The following is a 15,341-nucleotide window of genomic DNA, read 5'->3' as shown; positions in this document are numbered from 1 at the left end:
GGTATACTACTGTGTACACACACTACACTATCAGGAAGGATAGGAAAGAGAATAATAAGAACAACAACCAAAATACAAATGTAATGGAAGTGGGGTGGACCCTGTTTGGCATTAAATTATTTGAGCATCACATCATTCAGGGAGCTGCTGCTGGCAAAGGGGATGGATGGAAGCAGTAAGCCAATAGGAAAACCATGCAGGCCTATATGGCAAAAGCAGCACACTAAATAACTCCCACCACAAAAGTCCACCAGCCACATGGGCACTCACAAATAACAAGCAACAATCAGGAGGCCTGGGAAACACAATGAACTGACATAAGACCTATAAAAGCCAGGCAAAGAATGCATGCTAAAGCACACTGTTTTGCCTTTTTGATGCAATAAAATGCAAAAACGAATATACACAGGCCAAAAAAAGGTCTGCAGGGTGCACTGCATGCACACCAAGACACCAGACACACACAACAAAGGCATTTCTTTAAGACACCCAAAAAGAGAAATACCCCCAAAAACACATTTCCCAACTCATTCCAATGCCATTCATGCCCTAAATTATGTTTAAATTCAAAAGAACACACAGAAACACTTGTTTAATGCACCTGAGGCTACCTGCTCTGAGCCTACTGGATGAAAGCAAGCCTGTTGACAGACAAGGCAACACAAGATTGCAGGCCTAGGCTTCAACATGGCCACCAGCCACAAGGTCAGGCCCACCAAACTACAAAAAACAGAAGACAGACAATGCAGGCCTATTGCAAAAAGCACACTGCCAGCCTTCAAAATGGCTGCAAGCCTCTTGGCCAGGCCTACCCACAACAAGAAGCCTAGGCCACAAAGGAATAGCATGCAGCCCTATATGGCAAAAGCAGCACACTAAATAACTCCCACCACAAAAGGCCACCAGCCACATGGGCACTCACAAATAAAAAGCAACAAGCAGGTGGCCTCGGAAACACAATAAACTGACAAAAGGCCTATAAAAGCCAGGCAAAGGATGGATGCTAAAGCACACTTCCTTGCCTTTTAATGCAATAAAATGCAAAAACGAAAATACACAGGCCAAAAAAAAGGTCTGCAGGGTGCACTGCATGCACACCAACACACCAGACACACACAACAAAAGCATTTCTTTAAGACACCCAAAACAGAAATACCCCCATGAACACATTTCCCAACTCAATCCAATGCCATCCATGCCCTACGCGATGTTTAAATTCAACTGAACACACAGAAACACTTGTTTAATGCACCTGTGGCTACCTGCTCTGAGCCTATACCAGGCAGACACACACAACAAAGGCATTTCTTTAAGACACCCAACAATAGAAATACCCCCCAAAAACACATTTCCCAACTCAATCCAATGCCATCCATGCCCTAAATGATGCTTGAAACACATTCAAGACACACCAAAGGAACAGTTGCTTCATCATGCACCCACCAATGACTAGCTCTGGCCTACTGACTACTACTATCCAAAACAATTTAAAAAAGAGGAATGATAAGTACCAAAATTAAATTGTAGTTGCAGCAACTGCAATGCCCCCAATCAAACAGACACAACACCAACTTACTTGTAAAATATCAAATTCAAAGGTCCTCAAATCCAATGATAATGGTGCAGCAGACATAACGAGTGATCTTCCAGCTCAAAATCCAAAGGCAGAATGAACAGGAGATGGACAAAGCACTGGGAGGAGCCTGCTGGACAGAAACAGGAAGTTGTAGATACTGTGGCATTTCCTCCCTCTCCTCCTATTTTCAAAAAGGACTCCTTGCACAAAAAAGGACAGCCAAATGTCAATCTGAGGAGTTTTTTTTATCCAAATCATCATTTACAAAACGTTTTATGCTGCTAGAGATAATATTCTTCTCTAGATTGAAAATTTTACGTGTTCGAATTCTCGAGCTTCACCACACTTCCGCCGGATGTCGATGGCGCGTCCAAAATGACGTGTTCTCGTTCTCATTCTCTGTGTCACGTTGAATATTGACTTGTTCGCATCTTCACGCTGTTGCTCACGGGGGAGAATGACGTGTTCGAGGTCTCATACTCTCGCGGTGTCTGATGGTGAGACGAATGACGTGATCGCGAACTCTCGTAAGATAGCACGACCGGCTACCAACATCTTGTGGAGCACGTGAACAGGTCGTAAAACTCGTTGGCAAACGCGGGGATCCCGGTAAGGCGATAGCGTGCCCGAGAACCTATTTTTAAAGCGCGAGCATGGAAAAAAGCTCCGCTACGCTGTGGATCTAAGAATTTTTAACATTTTCGCCCTCTCCTCGGAACGAGAAAATGTCAAAATATCCCAATTTCCGCAAGCGGAGCGGAATTTGACACCCACCTCTACTTTCTGTACCCCACTCTCTTCTTCCTGTACCTCTCTTCCTTCTTACTGCACTTCTCTTGCTCCTTTCAGTGACTTGTTTCTACTTTCTCTGCCTTTCTTGCTCTGTCTGTGCCTTTATTCCCCTGTTGGCACCTTTCTTCATCTTTCTACACTTCACTTGCATCTTTCCGCACCTATCTTGCCTCTTTCTGCCCATCTATTGCCTCTTTCTGTACCACACTTGCTTCTTTCTGTACCCCTCATGCTTCTTTCTGCACTTCTCTTGCTACTTTCTGTACATCTTTTTCCTCTTTCTGCACCTCTCATGCTTCTTTCTGTACTTCTCTTGCTTCTTTCTGCACCTCTGTTGATTTTTCTGCACCTCTCTTGCTTCCTTATGCACCTCTCTTGCTTATCTTAGCATCTTTTTTCCTCTTTATACATTTTGCTTGCCTCTTTCTGCACCTCTCTTCCTCTTGTTGTAACCTATTTCTTCTTTCTGCACCTCTCTTGCTTGTTTCTGTACCTCCCTTGCCTCTTTCATCACTTATCCTGCTTCTTTCTGCACCCTTCTTCCTCTTTTGGCACTTTTCTTGCCTCTTTCCACACTTCTCTTCTGTATTTATGTACCTTTCTAGCTTCTTTCATCACCTTTCTTCCTCTTTTTGTACCTTTCTTCCTGTGTATTCACTTCTCTTGCTTCATTTTGCACCTGGTGTGCTTTTTTATGTACTTCTCTTCCCTCTTTCTGTACCTAAAATGCCTCTGTCTGTACCTCTCTCTCTTCTTTTTGCACCTCTCTTGCTTCTTTCTGCCCCTCTTCCTTCTTTCTGCACCTCTCTTGCTTCTTTCTGCGCCTTTCTTATTCTTTCTGCACCTTTCATCCTCTTTCTGCATCGCTCTTGCTTCTTTCTGCCCCTCTCTTGCTTCTTTCTGTACCACTCTTGCCTCTTTCTGTACATCACTCTATTATTTCTGTAACTAGCTTGCTTTGTTCTGTACTTCTCTTGCTTCTTTCTGCGCATTTCTTCCTCTGTCTTCACCTGCCTTCCTTTTCTATGCCTTTCTTTTACTTTATGTGCCTTTCTTCCTCTTTTGACACCTTTATTCCTCTTTCTGTACTTCTCTTGCCTTTTTCTGCACCTCTCTTGCTTCTTTCTGCACCTCTGTTGCTTCTTTTTGCACCTCATTTGCTTCTTTCTGTACTGCTCTTCCTTCTTTCTGCATCTCTCTTGCTTCTTTCTGTACCCCACTTGCTTCTTTCTTGACCTCTCTTACTTCTTTTTGCACTCCTCCTGCCTCTTTCTGTACATCACTCTATTCTTTCTGTACCTCGCTTACTTTATTCTGTACTTATCTTGCCTCGCAACATTCTATTCCCAATAACTTTTGCGCTGATTGAGGAATCTTCGCAAAATATTCAGAACTTATGGCCCGCTTCGGTCCGCTCCTATCTTTAAAGTTTTAGGGTGATTCTGCAAGCGAGGGTCGAGGAAAAAGGGGGGTCCCAAAACATGTGTTCTCCATGCAATTTTCTACAGGAAACTTTAGACACGGCTACAGCCCGAACTGCTGAACAGAATTACACCAAATTTGGCAAAGAGGTAGCCCTTAGTTCAGAAAGAGCCTTTTTGTTAAATGGTATAAATGCATTCATATTAATTAATGGAAAAGAAATATATATATCTGGGCAGAGCCTAACCATACATCTTAGGAAAATGAATGAGTTCATTTTGCCATCAAAAGTATGATTACTCTGAGCCTACTGGATGAAAGCAGGCCTGTTGGCAGACAAGGCAACACAAGATTGCAGGCCTAGGCTTCAACATGGCCACCAGCCACAAGGTCAGGCCCACCAAACTACAAGAAACAGAAGACAGACAATGCAGGCCTATAGCAAAAAGCACACTGCCAGCCTTCAAAATGGCTGCAAGCCTCATGGCCAGGCCTACCCACAACAAGAGGCCTAGGCCACAAAGGAATAGCATGCAGCCCTATATGGCAAAAGCAGCACACTAAATAACTCCCACCACAAAAGGCCACCAGCCACATGGGCACTCACAAATAAAAAGCAACAAGCAGGTGGCCTCGGAAACACAATAAACTGACAAAAGGCCTGTAAAAGCCAGGCAAAGGATGGATTCTAAAGCACGCTTCCTTGCCTTTTAATGCAATAAAATGCAAAAACGAAAATACACAGGCCAAAAAAAAGGTCTGCAGGGTGCACTGCATGCACACCAACACACCAGACACACACAACAAAAGCATTTCTTTAAGACACCCAAAACAGAAATACCCCCATAAACACATTTCCCAACTCAATCCAATGCCATCCATGCCCTACACGATGTTTAAATTCAACAGAACACACAGAAACACTTGTTTAATGCACCTGTGGCTACCTGCTCTGAGCCTACACCAGGCTGACACACACACAACAAAGGCATTTCTTTAAGACACCCAACAATAGAAATACCCCCCAAAAACACATTTCCCAACTCAATCCAATGCCATCCATGTCCTAAATGATGCTTGAAACACATTCAAGACACACCAAAGGAACAGTTGCTTCATCATGCACCCACCCATGACTAGCTCTGGCCTACTGATTACTACTACCCAAAACAATTTAAAAAAAAGGAATGATGAGTACCAAAATTAAATTGTAGTTGCAGCAACTGCAATGCCCCCAATCAAACAGACACAACACCAACTTACTTGTAAAATATCAAATACAAAGGTCCTCAAATCCAATGATAATGGTGCAGCAGACATAACGAGTGATCCTTCCAGCTCAAAATCCAAAGGCAGAATGAACAGGAGATGGACAAAGCACTGGGAGGAGCCTGCTGGACAGTAACAGGAAGTTGGAGATACTGTGGCATTTCCTCCCTCTCCCCCCATTTTCAAAAAGGACTCCTTGCACAAAAAAGGACAGCCAAATGTCAATCTGAGGAGTTTTTTTTATCCAAATAATCATTTACGAAAGGTTTTATGCTGCTAGAGATAATATTCTTCTCCAGATTGAAAATTTTACGTGTTCGAATTCTCGAGCTTCACCACACTTCCGCCGGATGTCGATGGCGCGTCCAAAATGACGTGTTCGCGTTCTCATTCTCTGTGTCACGTTGAATATTGACTTGTTCGCATCTTCACGCTGTTGCTCACGGGGGAGAATGACGTGTTCGAGATCTCATACTCTCGCGGTGTCTGATGGTGAGACAAATGACGTGATCGCGAACTCTCGTGAGATAGCGCGACCGGCTACCAACATCTCGTGGAGCACGCAAACGGGTCGGAAAACTCATTGGCGAACGTGGGGATCCCGGTAAGGCGATAGCGTGCGCGAGAATCTATTTTTAAAGCGCGAGCATGGAAAAAATCTCCGCTACGCTGTGGATCTAAGAATTTTTTACATTTTCGCGCTCTCCTCGGAACGCGAAAATGTCAAAATATCCCAATTTCCGCAAGCGGAACGGAATTTGACACCCACCTCTACTTTCTGTACCCCTCTCTCTTCTTTCTGTACCTCTCTTCCTTCTTTCTGCACTTCTCTTGCTTCTTTCAGTGACTTGTTTCTACTTTCTGTGCCTTTCTTGCTCTGTCTGTGCCTTTATTCCCCTGTTGGCACCTTTCTTCATCTTTCTACACTTCTCTTGCATCAGTGGAGTGGTGTGGCTCACTGGTTAGAGGCGGCAGACCCGTAAGCAGAGAACGGCCCGGGACCAGGGTTCAATTCCCGACGCGGCAGGGTCGTGGACCAGGGTCAAATCGGACTCGATAATTCTCTCGCCTCGGTGCCTACTCCAACCAGGGAACACACTCGGCAACTTTGGGCATTAAGCTTGCCTCATCTCTACAACGGCCCCCCACAGACGCCGGGGATGCCTGGTTTCACTTTGGAGATACCCAGAAAGGGACCATCTCACAGGGAAAACCAGGACGGGTTCCCCAGCGGTCTTCAGCACCAGGATACTCCTTGGAGTCGCAGTGCGCTTTACAAGTACACCCACATTTACATTTACATCTTTCCGCACCTATCTTGCCTCTTTCTGCCCATGTATTGCCTCTTTCTGTATCACACGTGCTTCTTTCTGTACCTCTCATGCTTCTTTCTGCACTTCTCTAGCTACTTTCTGTACTTCTTTTTCCTCTTTCTGCACCTCTCATGCTTCTTTCTGTACTTCTCTTGCTTCTTTCTGCACCTCTGTTGATTTTTCTGCACCTCTCTTGCTTCCTTCTGCACCTCTCTTGCTTATCTTTGCATTTTTTTTCCTCTTTATACATTTTGCTTGACTCTTTCTGCACCTCTCTTCCTCTTGTTGTAACCTATTTCTTCTTTCTGCACCTCTCTTGCTTGTTTCTGTACCTCCCTTGCCTCTTTCATCACTTATCCTGCTTCTTTCTGCACCCTTCTTCCTCTTTTGGCACTTTTCTTGCCTCTTTCCACACTTCTCTTCTGTATTTATGTACCTTTCTAGCTTCTTTCATCACCTTTCTTCCTCTTTTTGTACCTTTCTTCCTGTGTATTCACTTCTCTTGCTTCATTTTGCACCTGGTGTGCTTTTTTATGTACTTCTCTTCCCTCTTTCTGTACCTAAAATGCCTCTTTCTGTACCTCTCTCTCTTCTTTTTGCACCTCTTTCGCTTCTTTATGCCCCTCTTCCTTCTTTCTGCACCTCTCTTGCTTCTTTCTGCGCCTTTCTTATTCTTTCTGCACCTTTCATCCATTTTCTGCATCGCTCTTGCTTCTTTCTGCCCCTCTCTTGCTTCTTTCTGTACCACTCTTGCCTCTTTCTGTACATCACTCTATTATTTCTGTAACTAGCTTGCTTTGTTCTGTACTTCTCTTGCTTCTTTCTGCGCATTTCTTCCTCTGTCTTCACCTGCCTTCCTTTTCTATGCCTTTCTTTTACTTGCTGTGCCTTTCTTCCTCTTTTGACACCTTTATTCCTCTTTCTGTACTTCTCTTGCCTTTTTCTGCACCTATTTTGCCCCTTTCTGCACCTCTCTTGCTTCTTTCTGCACCTCTGTTGCTTCTTTTTGCACCTCATTTGCTTCTTTCTGTACTGCTCTTCCTTCTTTCTGCATCTCTCTTGCTTCTTTCTGTACCCCACTTGCTTCTTTCTTGACCTCTCTTACTTCTTTTTGCACTCCTCCTGCCTCTTTCTGTACATCACTCTATTCTTTCTGTACCTCGCTTACTTTATTCTGTACTTATCTTGCCTCGCAACATTCTGTTCCCAATAACTTTTGCGCTGATTGAGGAATCTTCACAAAATATTCAGAACTTATGGCCCGCTTCGGTCCGCTCCTATCTTTAAAGTTTTAGGGTGATTCTGCAAGCGAGGGCCGAGGAAAAAGGGGGGTCCCAAAACATGTGTTCTCCATTGCAATTTTCTACAGGAAACTTTAGACACGGCTACAGCCCGAACTGCTGAACAGAATTACACCAAATTTGGCAAAAAGGTAGCCCTTAGTTGAGAAAGAGCCCTTTTTGTTAAATGGTATAAATGCGTTAATTAGTTTTTTTTTAAATTAATGGAAAAGAAATATATATATCTGGGGAGAGCCTAACCACACATCTTAGGAAAATGAGGGAGTTCATTTTGCCATCAAAAGTATGATTACTCTGAGCCTACTGGATGAAAGCAGGCCTGTTGGTAGACAAGACAAGACAAGATTGCAGGCCTAGGCTTCAACATGGCCACCAGCCACAAGGTCAGGCCCACCAAACTACAAGAAACAGAAGACAGACAATGCAGGCCTATTGCAAAAAGCACACTGCCAGCCTTCAAAATGGCTGCAAGCCTCATGGCCAGGCCTACCCACAACAAGAAGCCTAGGCCACAAAGGAATAGCATGCAGCCCTATATGGCAAAAGCAGCACACTAAATAACTCCCACCAAAAAAGGCCACCAGCCACATGGGCACTCACAAATAAAAAGCAACAAGCAGGTGGCCTCGGAAACACAATAAACTGACAAAAGGCCTTTAAAAGCCAGGCAAAGGATGGATTCTAAAGCACACTTCCTTGCCTTTTAATGCAATAAAATGCAAAAACGAAAATACACAGGCCAAAAAAAAGGTCTGCAGGGTGCACTGCATGCACACCAACACACCAGACACACACAACAAAAGCATTTCTTTAAGACACCCAAAACAGAAATACCCCCCATAAACACATTTCCCAACTCAATCCAATGCCCTCCATGCCCTACACGATGTTTAAATTCAACAGAACACACAGAAACACTTGTTTAATGCACCTGTGGCTACCTGCTCTGAGCCTACACCAGGCTGACACACACACAACAAAGGCATTTCTTTAAGACACCCAACAATAGTAATACCCCCCCAAAAACACATTTCCCAACTCAATCCAATGCCATCCATGCCCTAAATGATGCTTGAAACACATTCAAGACACACCAAAGGAACAGTTGCTTCATCATGCACTCACCCATGACTAGCTCTGGCCTACTGACTACTACTACCCAAAACAATTTAAAAAAAAGGCATGATAAGTACCAAAATTAAATTGTAGTTGCAGCAACTGCAATGCCCGCAATCAAACAGACACAACACCAACTTACTTGTAAAATATCAAATACAAAGGTCCTCAAATCCAATGATAATGGTGCAGCAGACATAACGAGTGATCCTTCCAGCTCAAAATCCAAAGGCAGAATGAACAGGAGATGGACAAAGCACTGGGAGGAGCCTGCTGGACAGTAACAGGAAGTTGGAGATACTGTGGCATTTCCTCCCTCTCCCCCCATTTTCAAAAAGGACTCCTTGCACAAAAAAGGACAGCCAAATGTCAATCTGAGGAGTTTTTTTATCCAAATAATCATTTACGAAAGGTTTTATGCTGCTAGAGATAATATTCTTCTCCAGATTGAAAATTTTACGCGTTCGAATTCTCGAGCCTCACCACACTTCCGCCGGATGTCGATGGCGCGTCCAAAATGACGTGTTCGCGTTCTCATTCTCTGTGTCACGTTGAATATTGACTTGTTCGCATCTTCACGCTGTTGCTCACGGGGGAGAATGACGTGTTCGAGATCTCATACTCTCGCGGTGTCTGATGGTGAGACAAATGACGTGATCGCGAACTCTCGTGAGATAGCGCGACCGACTACCAACATATCGTGGAGCACGCGAACGGGTCGGAAAACTCATTGGCGAACGTGGGGATCCCGGTAAGGCGATAGCGTGCGCGAGAATCTATTTTTAAAGCGCGAGCATGGAAAAAATCTCCGCCACGCTGTGGATCTAAGAATTTTTTACATTTTCGCGCTCTCCTCGGAACGCGAAAATGTCAAAATATCCCAATTTCCGCAAGCGGAACGGAATTTGACACCCACCTCTACTTTCTGTACCCCACTCTCTTCTTTCTGTACCTCTCTTCCTTCTTTCTGCACTTCTCTTGCTTCTTTCAGTGACTTGTTTCTACTTTCTGTGCCTTTCTTGCTCTGTCTGTGCCTTTATTCCCCTGTTGACACCTTTCTTCATCTTTCTACACTTCTCTTGCATCAGTGGAGTGGTGTGGCTCACTGGTTAGAGGCGGCAGACCCATAAGCAGAGAACGGCCCAGGACCAGGGTTCAATTCCCGACGCGGCAGGGTCGTGGACCAGGGTCAAATCGGACTCGATAATTCTCTCGCCTCTGTGCCTACTCCAACCAGGGAACACACTCAGCAACTTTCGGCATTAAGCTTGCCTCATCTCTACAAATGCCCCCCACAGACGCCGGGGATGCCTGGTTTCACCTTGGAGATACCCAGAAAGGGACCATCTCACAGGGAAAACCAGGACGGGTTCCCCAGCGGTCTTCAGCGCCAGGATACTCCTTGGAGTCGCAGTGTGCTTTACAAGTACACCCACATTTACATTTACATCTTTCCGCACCTATTTTGCCTCTTTCTGCCCATCTATTGCCTCTTTCTGTACCACACGCGCTTCTTTCTGTACCTCTCATGCTTCTTTCTGCACTTCTCTCGCTACTTTCTGTACTTCTTTTTCCTCTTTCTGCACCTCTCATGCTTCTTTCTGTACCTCCCTTGCCTCTTTCATCACTTATCCTGCTTCTTTCTGCACCCTTCTTCCTCTTTTGGCACTTTTCTTGCCTCTTTCCACACTTCTCTTCTGTATTTATGTACCTTTCTAGCTTCTTTCATCACCTTTCTTCCTCTTTTTGTACCTTTCTTCCTGTGTATTCACTTCTCTTGCTTCATTTTGCACCTGGTGTGCTTTTTTATGTACTTCTCTTCCCTCTTTCTGTACCTAAAATGCCTCTTTCTGTACCTCTCTCTCTTCTTTTTGCACCTCTTTCGCTTCTTTATGCCCCTCTTCCTTCTTTCTGCACCTCTCTTGCTTTTTTCTGCGCCTTTCTTATTCTTTCTGCACCTTTCATCCATTTTCTGCATCGCTCTTGCTACTTTCTGCCCCTCTCTTGCTTCTTTCTGTACCACTCTTGCCTCTTTCTGTACATCACTCTATTATTTCTGTAACTAGCTTGCTTTGTTCTGTACTTCTCTTGCTTCTTTCTGCGCATTTCTTCCTCTGTCTTTACCTGCCTTCCTTTTCTATGCCTTTCTTTTACTTGCTGTGCCTTTCTTCCTCTTTTGACACCTTTATTCCTCTTTCTGTACTTCTCTTGCCTTTTTCTGCACCTATTTTGCCCCTTTCTGCACCTCTCTTGCTTCTTTCTGCACCTCTGTTGCTTCTTTTTGCACCTCATTTGCTTCTTTCTGTACTGCTCTTCCTTCTTTCTGCATCTCTCTTGCTTCTTTCTGTACCCCACTTGCTTCTTTCTTGACCTCTCTTACTTCTTTTTGCACTCCTCCTGCCTCTTTCTGTACATCACTCTATTCTTTCTGTACCTCGCTTACTTTATTCTGTACTTATCTTGCCTCGCAACATTCTATTCCCAATAACTTTTGCGCTGATTGAGGAATCTTCGCAAAATATTCAGAACTTATGGCCCGCTTCGGTCCGCTCCTATCTTTAAAGTTTTAGGGTGATTCTGCAAGCGAGGGCCGAGGAAAAAGGGGGGTCCCAAAACATTTGTTCTCCATTGCAATTTTCTACAGGAAACTTTAGACACGGCTACAGCCCGAACTGCTGAACAGAATTACACCAAATTTGGCAAAAAGGTAGCCCTTAGTTCAGAAAGAGCCCTTTTTGTTAAATGGTATAAATGCGTTAATTAGTTTTTTTAAAATTAATGGAAAAGAAATATATATATCTGGGGAGAGCCTAACCACACATCTTAGGAAAATGAGGGAGTTCATTTTGCCATCAAAAGTATGATTACTCTGAGCCTACTGGATGAAAGCAGGCCTGTTGGTAGACAAGGCAAGACAAGATTGCAGGCCTAGGCTTCAACATGGCCACCAGCCACAAGGTCAGGCCCACCAAACTACAAGAAACAGAAGACAGACAATGCAGGCCTATTGCAAAAAGCACACTGCCAGCCTTCAAAATGGCTGCAAGCCTCATGGCCAGGCCTACCCACAACAAGAAGCCTAGGCCACAAAGGAATAGCATGCAGCCCTATATGGCAAAAGCAGCACACTAAATAACTCCCACCACAAAAGGCCACCAGCCACATGGGCACTCACAAATAAAAAGCAACAAGCAGGTGGCCTCGGAAACACAATAAACTGACAAAAGGCCTTTAAAAGCCAGGCAAAGGATGGATTCTAAAGCACACTTCCTTGCCTTTTAATGCAATAAAATACAAAAACGAAAATACACAGGCCAAAAAAAAGGTCTGCAGGGTGCACTGCATGCACACCAACACACCAGACACACACAACAAAAGCATTTCTTTAAGACACCCAAAACAGAAATACCCCCATAAACACATTTCCCAACTCAATCCAATGCCATCCATGCCCTACACGATGTTTAAATTCAACAGAACACACAGAAACACTTGTTTAATGCACCTGTGGCTACCTGCTCTGAACCTACACCAGGCTGACACACACACAACAAAGGCATTTCTTTAAGACACACAACAATAGAAATACCCCCCAAAAACACATTTCCCAACTCAATCCAATGCCATCCATGTCCTAAATGATGCTTGAAACACATTCAAGACACACCAAAGGAACAGTTGCTTCATCATGCACCCACCCATGACTAGCTCTGGCCTACTGATTACTACTACCCAAAACAATTTAAAAAAAAGGAATGATGAGTACCAAAATTAAATTGTAGTTGCAGCAACTGCAATGCCCCCAATCAAACAGACACAACACCAACTTACTTGTAAAATATCAAATACAAAGGTCCTCAAATCCAATGATAATGGTGCAGCAGACATAACGAGTGATCCTTCCAGCTCAAAATCCAAAGGCAGAATGAACAGGAGATGGACAAAGCACTGGGAGGAGCCTGCTGGACAGTAACAGGAAGTTGGAGATACTGTGGCATTTCCTCCCTCTCCCCCCATTTTCAAAAAGGACTCCTTGCACAAAAAAGGACAGCCAAATGTCAATCTGAGGAGTTTTTTTTATCGAAATAATCATTTACGAAAGGTTTTATGCTGCTAGAGATAATATTCTTCTCCAGATTGAAAATTTTACGTGTTCGAATTCTCGAGCTTCACCACACTTCCGCCGGATGTCGATGGCACGTCCAAAATGACGTGTTCGCGTTCTCATTCTCTGTGTCACGTTGAATATTGACTTGTTCGCATCTTCACGCTGTTGCTCACGGGGGAGAATGACGTGTTCGAGATCTCATACTCTCGCGGTGTCTGATGGTGAGACAAATGACGTGATCGCGAACTCTCGTGAGATAGCGCGACCGGCTACCAACATCTCGTGGAGCACGCGAACGGGTCGGAAAACTCATTGGCGAACGTGGGGATCCCGGTAAGGCGATAGCGTGCGCGAGAATCTATTTTTAAAGCGCGAGCATGGAAAAAATCTCCGCTACGCTGTGGATCTAAGAATTTTTTACATTTTCGCGCTCTCCTCGGAACGCGAAAATGTCAAAATATCCCAATTTCCGCAAGCGGAACGGAATTTGACACCCACCTCTACTTTCTGTACCCCTCTCTCTTCTTTCTGTACCTCTCTTCCTTCTTTCTGCACTTCTCTTGCTTCTTTCAGTGACTTGTTTCTACTTTCTGAGCCTTTCTTGCTCTGTCTGTGCCTTTATTCCCCTGTTGGCACCTTTCTTCATCTTCCTACACTTCTCTTGCATCAGTGGAGTGGTGTGGCTCACTGGTTAGAGGCGGCAGACCCGTAAGCAGAGAACGGCCCGGGACCAGGGTTCAATTCCAGATGCGGCAGGGTCGTGGACCAGGGTCAAATCGGACTCGATAATTCTCTCGCCTCGGTGCCTACTACAACCAGGGAACACACTCGGCAACTTTGGGCATTAAGCTTGCCTCATCTCTACAACGGCCCCCCACAGACGCCGGGGATGCCTGGTTTCATTTTGGAGATACCCAGAAAGGGACCATCTCACAGGGAAAACCAGGACGGGTTCCCCAGCGGTCTTCAGCGCCAGGATACTCCTTGGAGTCGCAGTGCGCTTTACAAGTACACCCACATTTACATTTACATCTTTCCGCACCTATCTTGCCTCTTTCTGCCCATCTATTGCCTCTTTCTGTACCACACGTGCTTCTTTCTGTACCTCTCATGCTTCTTTCTGCACTTCTCTAGCTACTTTCTGTACTTCTTTTTCCTCTTTCTGCACCTCTCATGCTTCTTTCTGTACTTCTCTTGCTTCTTTCTGCACCTCTGTTGATTTTTCTGCACCTCTCTTGCTTCCTTCTGCACCTCTCTTGCTTATCTTTGCATTTTTTTCCTCTTTATACATTTTGCTTGCCTCTTTCTGCACCTCTCTTCCTCTTGTTGTAACCTATTTCTTCTTTCTGTACCTCTCTTGCTTGTTTCTGTACCTCCCTTGCCTCTTTCATCACTTATCCTGCTTCTTTCTGCACCCTTCTTCCTCTTTTGGCACTTTTCTTGCCTCTTTCCACACTTCTCTTCTGTATTTATGTACCTTTCTAGCTTCTTTCATCACCTTTCTTCCTCTTTTTGTACCTTTCTTCCTGTGTATTCACTTCTCTTGCTTCATTTTGCACCTGGTGTGCTTTTTTATGTACTTCTCTTCCCTCTTTCTGTACCTAAAATGCCTCTTTCTGTACCTCTCTCTCTTCTTTTTGCACCTCTTTCGCTTCTTTATGCCCCTCTTCCTTCTTTCTGCACCTCTCTTGCTTCTTTCTGCGCCTTTCTTATTCTTTCTGCACCTTTCATCCATTTTCTGCATCGCTCTTGCTTCTTTCTGCCCCTCTCTTGCTTGTTTCTGTACCACTCTTGCCTCTTTCTGTACATCACTCTATTATTTCTGTAACTAGCTTGCTTTGTTCTGTACTTCTCTTGCTTCTTTCTGCGCATTTCTTCCTCTGTCTTCACCTGCCTTCCTTTTCTATGCCTTTCTTTTACTTGCTGTGCCTTTCTTCCTCTTTTGACACCTTTATTCCTCTTTCTGTACTTCTCTTGCCTTTTTCTGCACCTATTTTGCCCCTTTCTGCACCTCTCTTGCTTCTTTCTGCACCTCTGTTGCTTCTTTTTGCACCTCATTTGCTTCTTTCTGTACTGCTCTTCCTTCTTTCTGCATCTCTCTTGCTTCTTTCTGTACCCCACTTGCTTCTTTCTTGACCCCTCTTACTTCTTTTTGCACTCCTCCTGCCTCTTTCTGTACATCACTCTATTCTTTCTGTACCTCGCTTACTTTATTCTGTACTTATCTTGCCTCGCAACATTCTATTCCCAATAACTTTTGCGCTGATTGAGGAATCTTCACAAAATATTCAGAACTTATGGCCCGCTTCGGTCCGCTCCTATCTTTAAAGTTTTAGGGTGATTCTGCAAGCGAGGGCCGAGGAAAAAGGGGGGTCCCAAAACATGTGTTCTCCATTGCAATTTTCTACAGGAAACTTTAGACACGGCTACAGCCCGAACTGCTG

Source organism: Lissotriton helveticus, chromosome 7 (assembly GCF_964261635.1).
Source record: "Lissotriton helveticus chromosome 7, aLisHel1.1, whole genome shotgun sequence".
NCBI classification, from domain to species: Eukaryota; Metazoa; Chordata; class Amphibia; order Caudata; family Salamandridae; genus Lissotriton; species Lissotriton helveticus.
The sequence above is the reverse complement of the archived record's forward strand: the minus strand, read 5'-3'. Positions refer to the sequence as shown.